The following is a 14116-nucleotide window of genomic DNA, read 5'->3' as shown; positions in this document are numbered from 1 at the left end:
AGTTATTAGCTTCTGAAGTTTTCTGTCTAACTGCTCAATGATGATGTCATGTCCCGGGAGCTGTGCATGATGGGAAAATATCCCCATAGGAACTGCACAGCTCCCGGGACGTGAGTCATCAGAGAGCAGTTAGACAGAAAACAACAACTCAACTTCAGAAGCTAATAACTATTGGAAGGATTACGATTTTTTAATAGAAGTAATTTACAAATCTGTTTAACTTACCGGAGCTAGTTGATATATAAAAAAAGGTTTTGGCCTGGAATACCCCTTTAAGAAATGCCCATTCAGCCAATCACTCGCTACAATCATAAAGTGCAGTGAAGTGTTTTGGACCCTGCAGAGCTTATATCTATATTTGAACAGTGACTACAGGGGATAACTGTCTTAAAATGTAGTGCTCCTTTAAATCATGGCTAATAGTCATTTAAGATGTATAAAAACACCAATATCTTTGTAAAAACAAAAATGAAAGGACTTTAGTTGAAATGGAAAATATTAGTAAGTAAAGGACGCACCATCTGGTATAGGCAAACAGGCTCCTTCATGCATGTAACACCCAACCCAGAGGCAATGAAGTGAGAAGATTTTCGACAAATATGCACCTTGAACCTACATGTATATACTAGGGAACTACATGAGAAGGGCCCAATGCCAAGGAGGATGGGTCAGTGTATCACATAGCCCATAGGTTCATCTTGGTAATTTCACTCATTGATGGCATAACCTAGGATTGGCCAGGGCCGGACTGGGGATAAAAACCAGCCCTGGAAAAAGTTGCATACCGGCCCCATATTGCGTAATTTTTCAAGCTCATGGCATATCGTAATTACAGTGATCCCTCAACTTACAATAGTTTCAACATACAGTGGTCCTTTTTGGTCTTTTCTGGACCATTGTAACTTGAAACCAGACTCAACATACAATACTATGGACAGTCCAGATCTGTGAAACGCGTCAATGGCTGGAAGAACTGACCAATCAGAATGGGCAATTTACCAGTAAAACACCTGTATTACTGAAGTGTCTATTAAGAAGTCTGGTAGCGCCCCCTACAGTACAGGGAGGTATTACATATTCTGTACTCTTTACCTGTATTACTGAAGTGTATGCACTGACTGGTGTCTGGTAGTGCCCCCTACAGTACAGAGAGGTATTACATGTTCTGTACTCTTTACCTGTATTACTGAAGTGTATGCACTGACTGGTGTCTGGTAGCGCCCCCTACAGTACAGGGAGGTATTACATGTTCTGTACTACTCTTTACCTGTATTACTGAAGTGTATGCATTGACTGGTGTTTGGTAGCGCCCCCTACAGTACAGGGAGGTATTACATTTTCTGCAGTCTTTACCTGTATTACTGAAGTGTATGCACTGACTGGTGTCTGTTAGCGCCCCATACAGTACAGGGAGGTATTACATGTTCTGTACACTTTACCTGCATTACTGAAGTGCATGCACTGACTGGTGTCTGGTAGCGCCCCCTACAGTACAGGGAGGTATTACATGTTCTGTACACTTTACCTGTATTACTGAAGTGTATGCACTGACTGGTGTCTGGTAGCGCCCCCTACAGTACAGGGAGGTATTGCATGTTCTGTACTCTTTACCTGTATTACTGAAGTGCATGCACTGACTGGTGTCTGGTAGCGCCCCCTACAGTACAGGGAGGTATTACATGTTCTGTACTCTTTACCTGTATTACTGAAGTGCATGCACTGACTGGTGTCTGGTAGCGCCCCCTACAGTACAGGGAGGTATTACATGTTTTGTACTCTTTACCTGTATTACTGAAGTGTATGCACTGACTGGTGTCTGGTAGCACCCACTACAGTACAGGGATGTATTACATGTTCTTTACTCTTTACCTGTACCAGGGTTAGCTGCTCCTTTGGACACCAGGTGGGGGTGGCTCCATGTTACTTTTTTTTAGGACACTGTGTACTGTACAGGACCCTGAAGAAGCTCCTGTCCTCTACATAGACCAGTGTTTCCCAAGCAGGGTACCCCCAGCTGCAACTACAAGTCTCAGCATGTCCAGACAGCTTTTGGCTGCCCGGGCATGCTGGGAAATGTAGTTTTGCAACAGCTGGAGGCCCCCCTTGGTTGGGAAACACTACAGTAGACCATTATCCCATGCAACTGGGGCAGAACTAAGAATAATCCAAAAACGTTTACTTTAAAGAATAGAAGACAATAATAATAATAATAATAATAATAATAATAATAATAATAATAATACTAATAATAATCTCTTACTTTGTATAAGTTACTCAACATACACCAAACCAGCAGTTGATAAATAGACCATAGACCACAGACCAGTATAACCAACAACAGCTCTATACAAGGTTCAAATAATTGTACCCCACTATAAATACACATTACCCCCACATAGTAACAGGATAATATTACCATACAAATACTGAATAAACCACTTCACACAGAAGTTAGTGGCCTCAGCTCTACACAGGCTCTGCAGACCATATAAGAGATTACATACAGTTACATCAGGTGACGTCTTCTCTGATCGGTGTCAGTCAATTTCCTTTTCTTATCCATCCGGCCCAGACCGTCATGACTATTTCTTCCAGCCACAACTCCACAGAACCTGCCAAACAAACATTTAAGACTCTGCACTTTTCCAGCACTTATAGCGCTCAGTATAGTGGGTAGAAAAGTGGGTTGGGGGAAGAGTAGGTAGCCCCCCCTTTAGGCAGTTGGTCACTCAAGGGGGTAGACAGGTCCCTTTACATTGTTTCCCCCATCACAGAGGTAAAGCCCACAGTGGGTAGGTAGGGAATCCCCCTATAAGATAGAACACCCCAGTAGGTCGATAATGTCCCTAGTAGGTGATGCCTCCAGGTAGGTAGTAGTTAATGCCCCCAGTAGGTAGTAGGTAATGCCTCCAGGTAGGTCGTATTTATTGCCCCCAGTAAGCATGTAGTAGGTAATGCCCCCAGTGGGTAGTGCCCCCAGATAGGTTATGCCGCCAGTAGGTAGTTTCATCAGGTAGGTAATGGCCCCATTAGGTAACATCTCCAGTTGATAGTGCTCCTCAGGTAGGTAATGCACCTAGTTGGTAGTACCATCAGTAGGAAGTTTCCCCGGTAGATACTGTCCCCAGTATATAGTAGGCAACCCTGTAGTTGCTACCCCTGCACTGATATTAAAGGACCTGCAGCCCATCTTGGCATCTAAGTGAATATGGGCACAGGAGGGGAGTGGGGGGTGGGGGGGGCGGGGGGGGGGGTTAGGTGGAAGACCCAGGGTTAGGGGCTGGAAGCAAGATAGATAGATAGATAGATAGATAGATATGAGATAGATAGATATGAGATAGATAGATAGATAGATAGATATGAGATAGATAGATAGATAGATATGAGATAGATAGAAATGAGATAGATAGATAGATATATAGATGTGAGATAGATAGATATGAGGTAGATAGATAGATGTGAGATAAATAGATATGAGATAGATAGATATGAGATAGATATGAGATAGATGGATATGAGATAGATAGATATGAGATAGATATGAGATAGATATGAGATAGATAGATGAGATAGATAGAAATGAGATATAGATATGAGATAGATAGATATGAGATATAGATATGAGATAGATAGATAGATAGATAGATATGAGATAGATATAGATAGATATGAGATAGATAGATAGATAGATAGATATGAGATATAGATATGAGATAGATAGATAGATAGATATGAGATAGATATAGATAGATATGAGATAGATAGATAGATAGATAGATATGAGATAGATAGATAGATATGAGATATAGATAGATATGAGATATAGATATGAGATAGATAGATAGATATGAGATATAGATAGATATGAGATATAGATATGAGATAGATATGAGTTAGATAGATATGAGATATAGATATGAGATAGATAGATAGATAGATATGAGATAGATAAATAGATAGATAGAGATATGAGATAGATAGATAGATAGATAGATAGATAAATAGGAGATAGATATGAGATAGATAGATATGAGATAGATATAGATATGAGTGAGAGAGAGATGATAGCTATGAGATAGATATGAGATAGATAGATAGATATGAGATAGATAGATATGAGATAGATAGATATGAGATAGATAGATAGATAGGAGATAGATAGATAGATATGAGATAGATATGAGATAGATAGATAGATATGAGATAGATAGATAGATAGATAGATATGAGATAGATATATATGAGATAGATAGATAGATATGAGATAGATAGATAGATAGATATGAGATAGATAGATATGAGATAGATAGATATGAGATAGATAGATAGATAGGAGATAGATAGATAGATATGAGATAGATATGAGATAGATAAATAGATTTGTAGTTTTGCAACAGCTGGAGGCACCCTGGTTGAGAAACAATAAGATGGATGTAAATAGGCACTATCTCATTGTCTCTTAAAGGAAAATTCTCATGCTCAAAATCTTTCCCCTTAGTTGTATGGGAGAGCCGCGCTCTTGTGCTAGTGCATGGGGGCTCCAAACAGGAGATCGCAGGGGGCACAAGTGGTCGGACCCCCGCGATCTAAAACTTCGGATAGGGGAAATGTTTTTGAGCATGAAACTTATCCTTTAATCAGGGTGCCTCTAGCTATGGCAAAACTATAACTCCCAGTATACCCACATTGTGTAGTATGGGCAATCCAGTTCAGAGGACACAGCACAGACATTGGTATACAGTGACATAATACTGTATATACATCAGCTGTGCTGTACCCTCTGCCCTGGCTGCTATACATATATATATATATATATATATATATATATATATATATATATATATATATATATATATATAGCAGGTACCTCAGCAGTATATCACTCTATACCAATGTCTGTGCTGTACCCACTGCCCTGGCTGTAATATATATATATATATATATATATATATATATATATATATAGCAGGTACCTCAGCAGTATATCACTCTATACCAATGTCTGTGCTGTACCCACTGCCCTGGCTGTAACATATATATATATATATATATATATATATATATATAGCAGGTACCTCAGCAGTATATCACTCTATACCAATGTCTGTGCTGTACCCACTGCCCTGGCTGCTATATATATATATATATATATATATATATATATATATAGAGCAGGTACCTCAGCAGTATATCACTCTATACCAATGTCTGTGCTGTACCCACTGCCCTGGCTGTAATATATATATATATATATATATATATATATATATAGCAGGTACCTCAGCAGTATATCACTCTATACCAATGTCTGTGCTGTGCCCTCCGGCTGCCCCATACTGCATATACTACTTTGTATATAGTATAGGCCAGACAGGTCGTAGGGCACAGACTGACATTACATCATCCATGCTGCTAGGCCCGGCCACAGTCACTGGGACTTCAGGACGGGCTGATCTCCTACTGACCTGCTGCTTTTTACAATGATGCCGACACCATTACAGGGGGATCCTGGAGCTCCTCTTACAGGTGGGGAGGCAGAGCCACAGTGTCCATCTGTTGTTTGTCCGCAGTGAGCAGCTGGGGGGCGGGGCAGGAGGTCAGGGAACCAATCAGTAGGAGTTTCTATGACAGGCGACCAGCCCCAGCAGCCCTTTCTCTTAAAGTTGCAGAGGATCCGCAGGGGCTGGTCGGGCGCAGCGCTGGGGCTCGCCGCCTGCAGGCAGGACGGAACCGGAACTGCTGTATTAAACTTCAATCCCGGCGGTCAGCCGGAGAGTGAGGAGTAACTTGCGCTAATCGGGGCCCTGAGCGAGGCCCCTCACTAACGCGAGGACTTAGGCGGTGGCCTATATGGCCTTATGCTAAAGCCACCTCTGCTGTCATCTGGCCAGCCTGCTTCAGTCAGCCCAGGAAGCCTTATTGCTTCATGCACTGCCAGCCTTGCGGCCAGCCGTACGACAACCACTGTCAGGGGCCGGGCCAAGAAGTCTTCTTTCACTTGGTGCGGCCCGACGTTCGGCAGTCAGGGTGACCAGCCCACCAGGAATTTTCCCGGTATCCCAGTAGGACAGTCCGGCCCTGGGATTGGCCCACTGGTTTCTTTATCCTCTATCCAGTTTGGGGTCAAATTGTTAGGGGTTATGCTGTGGGCAGACATGCTGTCCGCGAGCGTAACCCTTTTCTGTCCCCCAGTGCCAACGGCAACACTCTCCGCATGTCGTGATGCGGTCGCAGGCGTCCGCCGGCCCGTAACTTAACTTGCCACGCTCTTGCTCCCTCTGTCTGCTGGCGTGCGCACACACCGGCTCTCAGAAATTTATAGGGCCAATATGCCCTTAATTGGTTCTTGCTAATTAGTGAAATTATAAGTGTCACCACTTCCTCTATTGCCTTGCCGGATCTTTGTGCCTTAGAGAAAGTGTTCATTTGTGTCTTGCCTTGCCGTGTATCTGACCTTTGCTACGTATTCTGACCTTCCTCCTGTGCCGCCTGCCTTCTGACCTCTTGCTACGTGACCTGACCTTGCTACAGTGCCGCCAGCCCTGACCTCCTGCCGATTCTGATTATGAGTTGTTCCATCCTTCCTGCACCGCATTGCACCTCGGCAGCCTGTGTGGACGAGTCGTATCAGGGGTAGCGACCTGGTTTCCGCCTGAAAGTCCATCCCACTTTGCAGCGGGCTCTGGTGAAAACCAGTGGCACCTTAGTCTCTGCTCCCTGGTACCGCCCACACCATCATCCACATAGGTCTAGCAGATCCGCTTCTCCTCTGCAAGCCGTTTCACAAATTGAACTTATTGCCCTAACAAACCAGGTCTGTAACAATGGAAGCAATGGGGTCAAACCAGCAAACTAGAGCACCAGAGGATTCTCCAGTGGGTCCGTGCTCTGACACAACAATGGGCCCCAAAGGTCTAGAAGACCGCCTAAACTAAGAGGGCACTATCATTTTGCACCACAAGATCTGTGGAGTTTCTCACTTAAATGGGTATTCTGTTGCTAGACATCTTATCCTCTATTCAAAGGACAGGGGATAAAATGTCTGATCGCGGGGGTCCGAGCGCTTGTCCCCCCGTGATCTCTGTGTAGACCCCCGACGTTCTGAACTTTTTGTTCAGAATGCTGGGTTTAGGTCGTCGGGGTTGTGACGTCATGCCATGCCCTCTCCATTCATGTCTACGGGAGGGGGCGTGACAACAGTCACGCCCACTCCCATAGACATGAATGGAGGGGCCGTGGCATGACGTCATGATCACGGCAGCCCAAAGCCGGCGTTCTGAATATACAGCAGTCTCCTTCTTGACATCACAGAGAGGAGTAGAGTTAAAGGTTACACGGGTAGATATATCAGATGGGATCTATACAATCACTTCTTTAAAAGCTTAGCACCACTCAAAATGAATGACCTCTGCACAGGTCACAGAGCATGTCAAGAAAACTCCATTAAAGTCAGTGGGAGTTATGCAAATTGCATACATTTCCTCTTTTTGCTGTTTTAGGCTTTTCCAACCACTTCTGGAGGCCGTAAACTGGCCAAGTGGGGCCAAGAAGGCTAATTTAGAATATAAAACACCCCTTTTAAGATACTTTGTGCTTCATGATGATTTTCCGTGTGTTTATAGGTTAAAGAGACATGCTACCCTAAAGTGAGTTTCCATATACTGCCATAACCCATAGACATACATGAGATCATGAAGACCTTCCTGAGCTTCCATGGCTCGCTGATATATAATGCATCCTGATGAGTTTCCCGAGGTACAGTCCACCATGATGGTCTTCTCTGTGCTACTTTACTATTAATCTCCTTTTGATATCATGCCCAAAATACTCTTTCTGTAGGCATCTATGGCTTAAAGATACATTGTACACCAGTGGTCTCCAAACTGTGGACAGGGCTGGCTCTGCCTATAGGAAAAATAGACAGCCACCTAGAGTGCCCTTTTAATAGGGGGCGCCACTCTGCCTGCCACAAGAAAGTTAGACAACCAGCATCCAAACCGCTCGCTCAGCCAGCAGCTTCAGGAAGAGGTTTGTTACAATGTGTCACCCCAGTAGTAAGATGGGGTGTGTCAAAGGGTGGGCCAATGGGTGGAGTCAAGGGGACGGCAAAATTAGCTTTTGCCTAGGGTGACAAAAATCCTTGCACCAGCCCGGCCTCAAGCTGTCACAAAACTACCTAACTAACTCGCAGCATGGCGAACAGTCGTGGGCTGGAGCTGGTTGCCTAACTTTTTTTTGCGACAGGCAAAGTGGCGCCCCCCATCGACAGGGTGCTCTAGGCGGCTGCCTATTTTGCCCATTAGCAGAGCCGACCTTGGGTTCCACAATGTGGAGACCACTGTTGTCCACCATCAGGCTTCTGGGGTTTGAAGATACACAGCCTATTGGATTGACATTGCCTTTGCTTTTATTAGGTAAAGGAGACCTCCGGGATGTAACAACTTATGTGGGCTGTAACAACTTAGGATAGTTGTTTCATCCTGGAATTCTCCTTTAGAAATGCTTGATACCCTATTTTGAGTGCCCCCATGTTTTTGTGGCCCATAGACTGTACAGGATGATATACAGGGCTTGCAATGATGGTCCAACGTAAAGACAGTCTATATATGTGTGATCGGTGGTGGTCCCACTATCGTGGAGAACCATGACCCCTGACACAACTATATCTTTGTCTATGTCTGGGACTACAGTCCAATCTATCTTAGTGCTGTTCTTTTCTAGTGTATAGCGCGAATATTCGAAATGCAAATTTTTACCGCGAATATTTAGAATATAGTGATATATATTCATAATGATCAATATTCATTTTTTAAATGCAAATTTAGGCAGATATTTATGCGGTTATCGGCACTTCCAGACTGGACACTGATCCCTCCCTTCTTTTTAGGTGAACGATATAATTGCGCATGCGCACTATGCAAATTTCATTACGAATTTTCACATAGAAAAAAAAAAGAAAATGAACATAGCGAATATGCAAATTTCACAAACATAGGACGAATATTCATCGATACATTCGCGAAATATCGCAAAATCAAATATAGCCCCTGCCGCTCATCACTACTCTACTACTGATCCATTTCTGGGACCCCCACAGATCATATATTATTGTACTATTCTAAGGTAAAGTCGTGAATGGACCATGTAACACAGTGGTCTCAAACTGTAGCCTTCCAGCTGTTGCAAAACTTCAACTTCCAGCATGCCCGGACAGCCAACGGCTGTCCGGGCATGCTGGGAGTTGAAGTTTGGCAACAGCTGCAGGGCCGCAGTTTGAAAACCACTGGTGTAACACACAAAGAAGAAGCAACTCACTTCACTGCTGCCAGATACATGTGGCCATATGCCCTGACTGCTCCAGACTATACGGTGCGCAAATCCAAAAAGACATGCAAAGTCCACCATAAAATGTTACGGTCATCTCAAAAAGAAAAAAAAAATGATGTGTCACACAGTCATGTCAAAAATTTTGATCTGTCGGGGTCTGGGTGGTGAGACCACCACTGATTGCTAAAAAGAGGCGGAAGAAGCACGAGGCTAAGCACTTCTCTCCCTGTCTCGCTGGGGATCACATTGCATAGTCACGGATTACATAGTTTGGTGGAACTTTTCCTGCCTCTTTGAAGCGAACATTAGGATCTTGAACACCCAGACCTCGACCGATCAAAAGTTTTGACATGACTGTGTTACAAATTTTAAAGGAGTACTCCAGTGGAAAACATTTTATTTTTTTATTCAACTGGTGCCAGAAAGTTAAACAGATTTGTAAATTACTTTTTTTTTTTTATGTTAATCCTTCCAGTACTTATCAGCTGCTGTATGCTCTATTTTTATTTATTTTCTGTCTGATCACAGTGCTCTCTGCTGACACCTCTGTCCATGTCAGGAACTGTCCAGAGAAGGAGCAAATCCCCATAGCAAACCTCTCCTGCTCTGGACAGTTCCTGACATGGACAGATATGTCAGTAGAGAGCACTGTGGTAAGACTGGAAAGAACCACACAACTCCCTGTGGCGCATATAGCAGCTGATAAGTACTGGAAGGATTAAGATTTTTTTTAATAGTAAAAGTAATTTACAAATCTGTATATCTTTCTGGCACTAGTTGATTTAAAAAAAATAAATAAATGTTTTCCACCAGAGTACCCCTTTAATAAAAGTGACAGTTAAGAACGTTGCACGCCTACCTGCTCTGTAATCATCCCAGTGTCATTGATCATACATCCCATGATGTCCTCTATGTACGTATCTTAAAAGAGTCAGCCATGTATGGAGTCTGAAGACTTCTTTAGGATGCCTTATGCTATGTGCGACCCCTTCAAGCTGTCGATGGGTCTCTGATCAATATAACAACGCATCGAACTTGTAGTGTAAAATTTTCTATATTTGCCCATTCATTCATGTATAAGGATGTTGTCTGGATAGAAGATGACATATTTTACCTGGTCCTCCAGGATTTAGGATTCTCCCTCTGAGTACGGTCTCGGGGGTGAAGATGGCTCTTCTGCTCTTCTTAAAGTGGGAACCAGCACGAAGTTAGTAAATCTATGAAGCGAGCAGAACAATGCAGCCGCCCTCCCTCAGCTTCCTGACTCGAGTCTCGTTTTTGGCAGCAGGAATCGTCTCTTCTACAAGACGGACTAAAACTGAAACCTGCTCAGTTCTGTAGGGAGCCGAACCGTGACCTTCTCGCACATCGCCTCTCCAGACGCGTGGAGTCTAGGACAGAAATAAAGAGCACGCCATAGCGTAAAACGGCATGTGCGAAGCTGAACGCTCAGTGTGAGCATGCAAATACCAGAGTTGATTGCGCGGGACCAAGGGCAACGTGTTGCATTTAATCCCACACCTCACTGCCGCCTTCCCATCGATACGAAACAGCTAGCAAAACAAGGGAATCCTCCCCGGAGTGATGAGATCAAACCAGGCGCTGAGAGAACTTAGACATCAGTTGAAGAGTACCTGTCACCAAAGAAAACTTTGAATATATTGTTCCTTATGTAATTAGAAGACATTTTGCTATTTACTTGCTGTTAAAATTCTCAACCTTTATATGTTTTTAATGTGATTGAAAAAACGGCCACTAGGTGGCTCTGTTCTGTTCCCTGCACAAGTCAAACAGTTAGTTTGGTCTCCTCCTGGCCTGGAAGAAGTCCAAACTCAGGAAATGGGTGCATGGCATGGCAAGGCACAGCTTTCCAGGCTTCAATGACATCACGCCTGCTAGGGAACACCCACTTTCTCCTGTCGGGAGGCGGGAGCTCACACAGGGTGAGCAAGGGGAAAGGTATGAAACACAGCTTTTTAAAGCTCGGAATTTTTTTTTTAAGGGCAGGAGGGGTGTTAAGAGTAATTAGGGAAGATAATCTGAGTTAGTTTAGAAAATGTGGTTTGATGACAGGTACTCTTTAAGAGTAGGACAAGTTTTATTCCCATTTTTGTAATGACGACTGAATGATCAATAAAGCATGCAACGCGATGCGTTGCATGCTTTATTGATCATTCAGTCGTCATTACAAGTCATACAATAAATTACAATCACACAAAGCATGATGGTATAATATACAGCACAGGTTTCCTAAGCTATACACTATACCACATGCTACACTAACATTCCATTCTATCACTCATTATAAAAGAAACAATGTCGAGCAACAATACATTCCAGTCTGTGGTCGGGGAGGGGTGTGGGATCTATGGGGGTAGGGAGGGACGGATCACAGAACCAGACTGCTCGGCCAACATATGGGGAGGTAAGGAAGTAGAGGGGCGTTAGTCGTTTATTGAGGTCCAGACTGTCCAAGATTAAATGGGCTCTAAGCAGGCTATGGATCAACCTGCGGCAGTCCTGGACGGACATGTCCTCCCTGTTGTAGATGAGGGAATTCTTGGCCTGTCATATAGGGTCCTTAAAACAGTTCATAACACGCCAGGCCTCCTGTATGGCCTCCATGTCGTGAACCCCAAGAAATAGTCCATGAAGCACCAAATGGTACGATAGGTTGTTCCTTGGTACCTAGAATCCAAGTTTAAGTTCCAGGGCATTTATTAGACCCTGCACAAAGGTGCACTGCCACAAATGGTGTTCTCCTTTAGCCCTCCACTAAGAACTCTGGGAAGAGAATATGCAAAGCAGCTCATTAACATGCGACTGGTCCTGTTGACATTGCCTTAGAATCAGAGTATCTACTCACTATGGAGTCTGGCTACCTGACCAGGATTTGGCCAAGCTAAACATCTCTCCAAAAGAAAACATTTAACCCAATCTGCGGACAGGCGGTTTCGGGGTTTTCGCCCCTCATCAATACAGAGCAGGGTTAATCTACCTTGGCAGAGTGAGAGGCATATGGAGGTAGGTAAGGGGGTGTGTGCTCTCTACGAGGGGGCAAAAACCCTGATAACAGGCTGTCTGCAGATTGGGTTAAATCTTTTCTTTTGGAAAGGTGTCAAGCTTGGCCAAATCCTGGTCAGGTAGCCAGACTCCATAATGGCATGTGCCCAAGCGTTCTAAACATTTTGTATAGAATGGTTTGAGCGGGAGGCTGTGATCGAGACGTCACGGCCATGCCCCTCGTGACGTTATGCCACACCCTCTTCATTCATGTCTATTGGAGGGGCGCATCGGCCGTCACATCCCCTCTCATAGACATGAATGGAGGGGGCGTGACGTGATTTCACAGGGGCGTGGCTGTGACATCACAACCACTGCCCCAGTGACGGGACCCCCGCGATCAGACATCTTATCCCCTATCATTTGAATAGAGAATAAGATATCTAGCAGCGGAGTAACACTTTAACCCTTGCTCAAGCTGGTCCCGAAAGACAAGTCCATGACCAGATGCAGGGGATATAGAGGTTTAACATAAAACCAAAGTCTCCCATATTTCCTTTTTATAAAAAAATAAAAATAAATAAATAATAAAAATAAAATAAATGCACAAGACATAACACAAGTAACCATGAATCCGGGCTGTATTCATATCTTCTTTTTATTGTAGTTTTGCCTTTTTCATACCACGTGTGCGGTGATGGGTTACTTCCTCCCAAGGTGTCTACAGTTCACAGACTTACACCAGTATCTATTAAGCTTATATTAGACTCTGGATCTTGTTCTATTTGTCTGCATGGTGGCAGAAGCTTGTGCTCCAGAGCTGATCTTCCTACTGTAAGTCATAAAACATTTGGTTCCCTATGTATGTTAGGCTGCATGCGCACCACGCTTCCTGCATACGGTTTCAAGTTAAAAGACGATTGTCACGTCCCCTCCCATAGACTTGCATTGAGGGGGCGCGGCTATTACGTCATAAGCTCCCGTCGCAGGCTCCAGTATTCGGAACAGTTTGTTCCAAACGCTGAGCAGCGGAGTACCTCTTTAAGTTCTCTACTTTCGTTATTTGGGATATTATCGTCCCCTTGCACTATACATATATCTATATCACGGATGGTTTTATTATGGCTTCCAATTATACCTTTGTAGGCTGGGTTCACACTACGTTTTGTACTTACGGTTCCCGTATACAGCTGGGAGGAGGGGGGGCGGGGCTTAATCGTGGTCGACAAAGTTTTTGCCTGCGGTCGGGAAACCGCATACGGCCGAAAACGCAGCCGACCGGAGGCTGCGGTTCACTCCAGTCGGCTCATAGACATGCATTAAATACAGTTCCCGAATACGGCTGAGTGCGGGCGCCGCGATTAAGCCCCGCCCCACTCCTCCCAGCCGTATACGGGAACCGTAAGTACAAAACGTAGTGTGAACCCAGCCTAATCTATTTTTATGAACTACCGATTATGTCAGCCTGTTAATATATGTCCTTTCTTCTATTATAGACATGTTTTTGCTGTCGGCCGTCCGAGGACTCACGCTGATCCACATACACTGTCTTCACTGACTCTTCCCGCTCGTCTGTGATTGGAGGACCGGAGGTCACGTGACGAACGCATAGTGATGCGGCCCTAGTTACCGGCATCGCCGCGACCCTCCGCTTCTTCTCCCATCGAGGAGCTGTACAGCAGATGGCGGCACATGGCGGTTTTGTTTATCAACAGCAGCACAGCCTCTCTTTGCTATCGCTACGCCGTTATTTCATCTTTCACTACCGGGACATGTCTTCCTGTGA

At 44.2% G+C, this 14116-nt stretch overlaps 1 protein-coding gene across 3 annotated transcripts in view; it reads right to left on the bottom strand.

The window, feature by feature from the left end:
* Nucleotides 1-11031, bottom strand: part of LOC130294071 (B-cell receptor CD22-like) — a 34448-nt gene extending 23417 nt beyond the window's left edge. For all 3 annotated transcript variants that reach the window (XM_056543472.1, XM_056543473.1, XM_056543475.1), the window contains exon 1: nucleotides 10442-11031. The gene's annotated coding sequence lies outside the window, so the exon portion shown is untranslated. The remainder of the gene's footprint in view (nucleotides 1-10441) is intronic.
* Between the last annotated feature and the right edge of the window lie 3085 nt (nucleotides 11032-14116).

Source organism: Hyla sarda, chromosome 10 (genome assembly GCF_029499605.1).
Source record: "Hyla sarda isolate aHylSar1 chromosome 10, aHylSar1.hap1, whole genome shotgun sequence".
Classification (NCBI taxonomy): domain Eukaryota; kingdom Metazoa; phylum Chordata; class Amphibia; order Anura; family Hylidae; genus Hyla; species Hyla sarda.
This window is presented reverse-complemented; position numbering and strand designations above follow the sequence as displayed.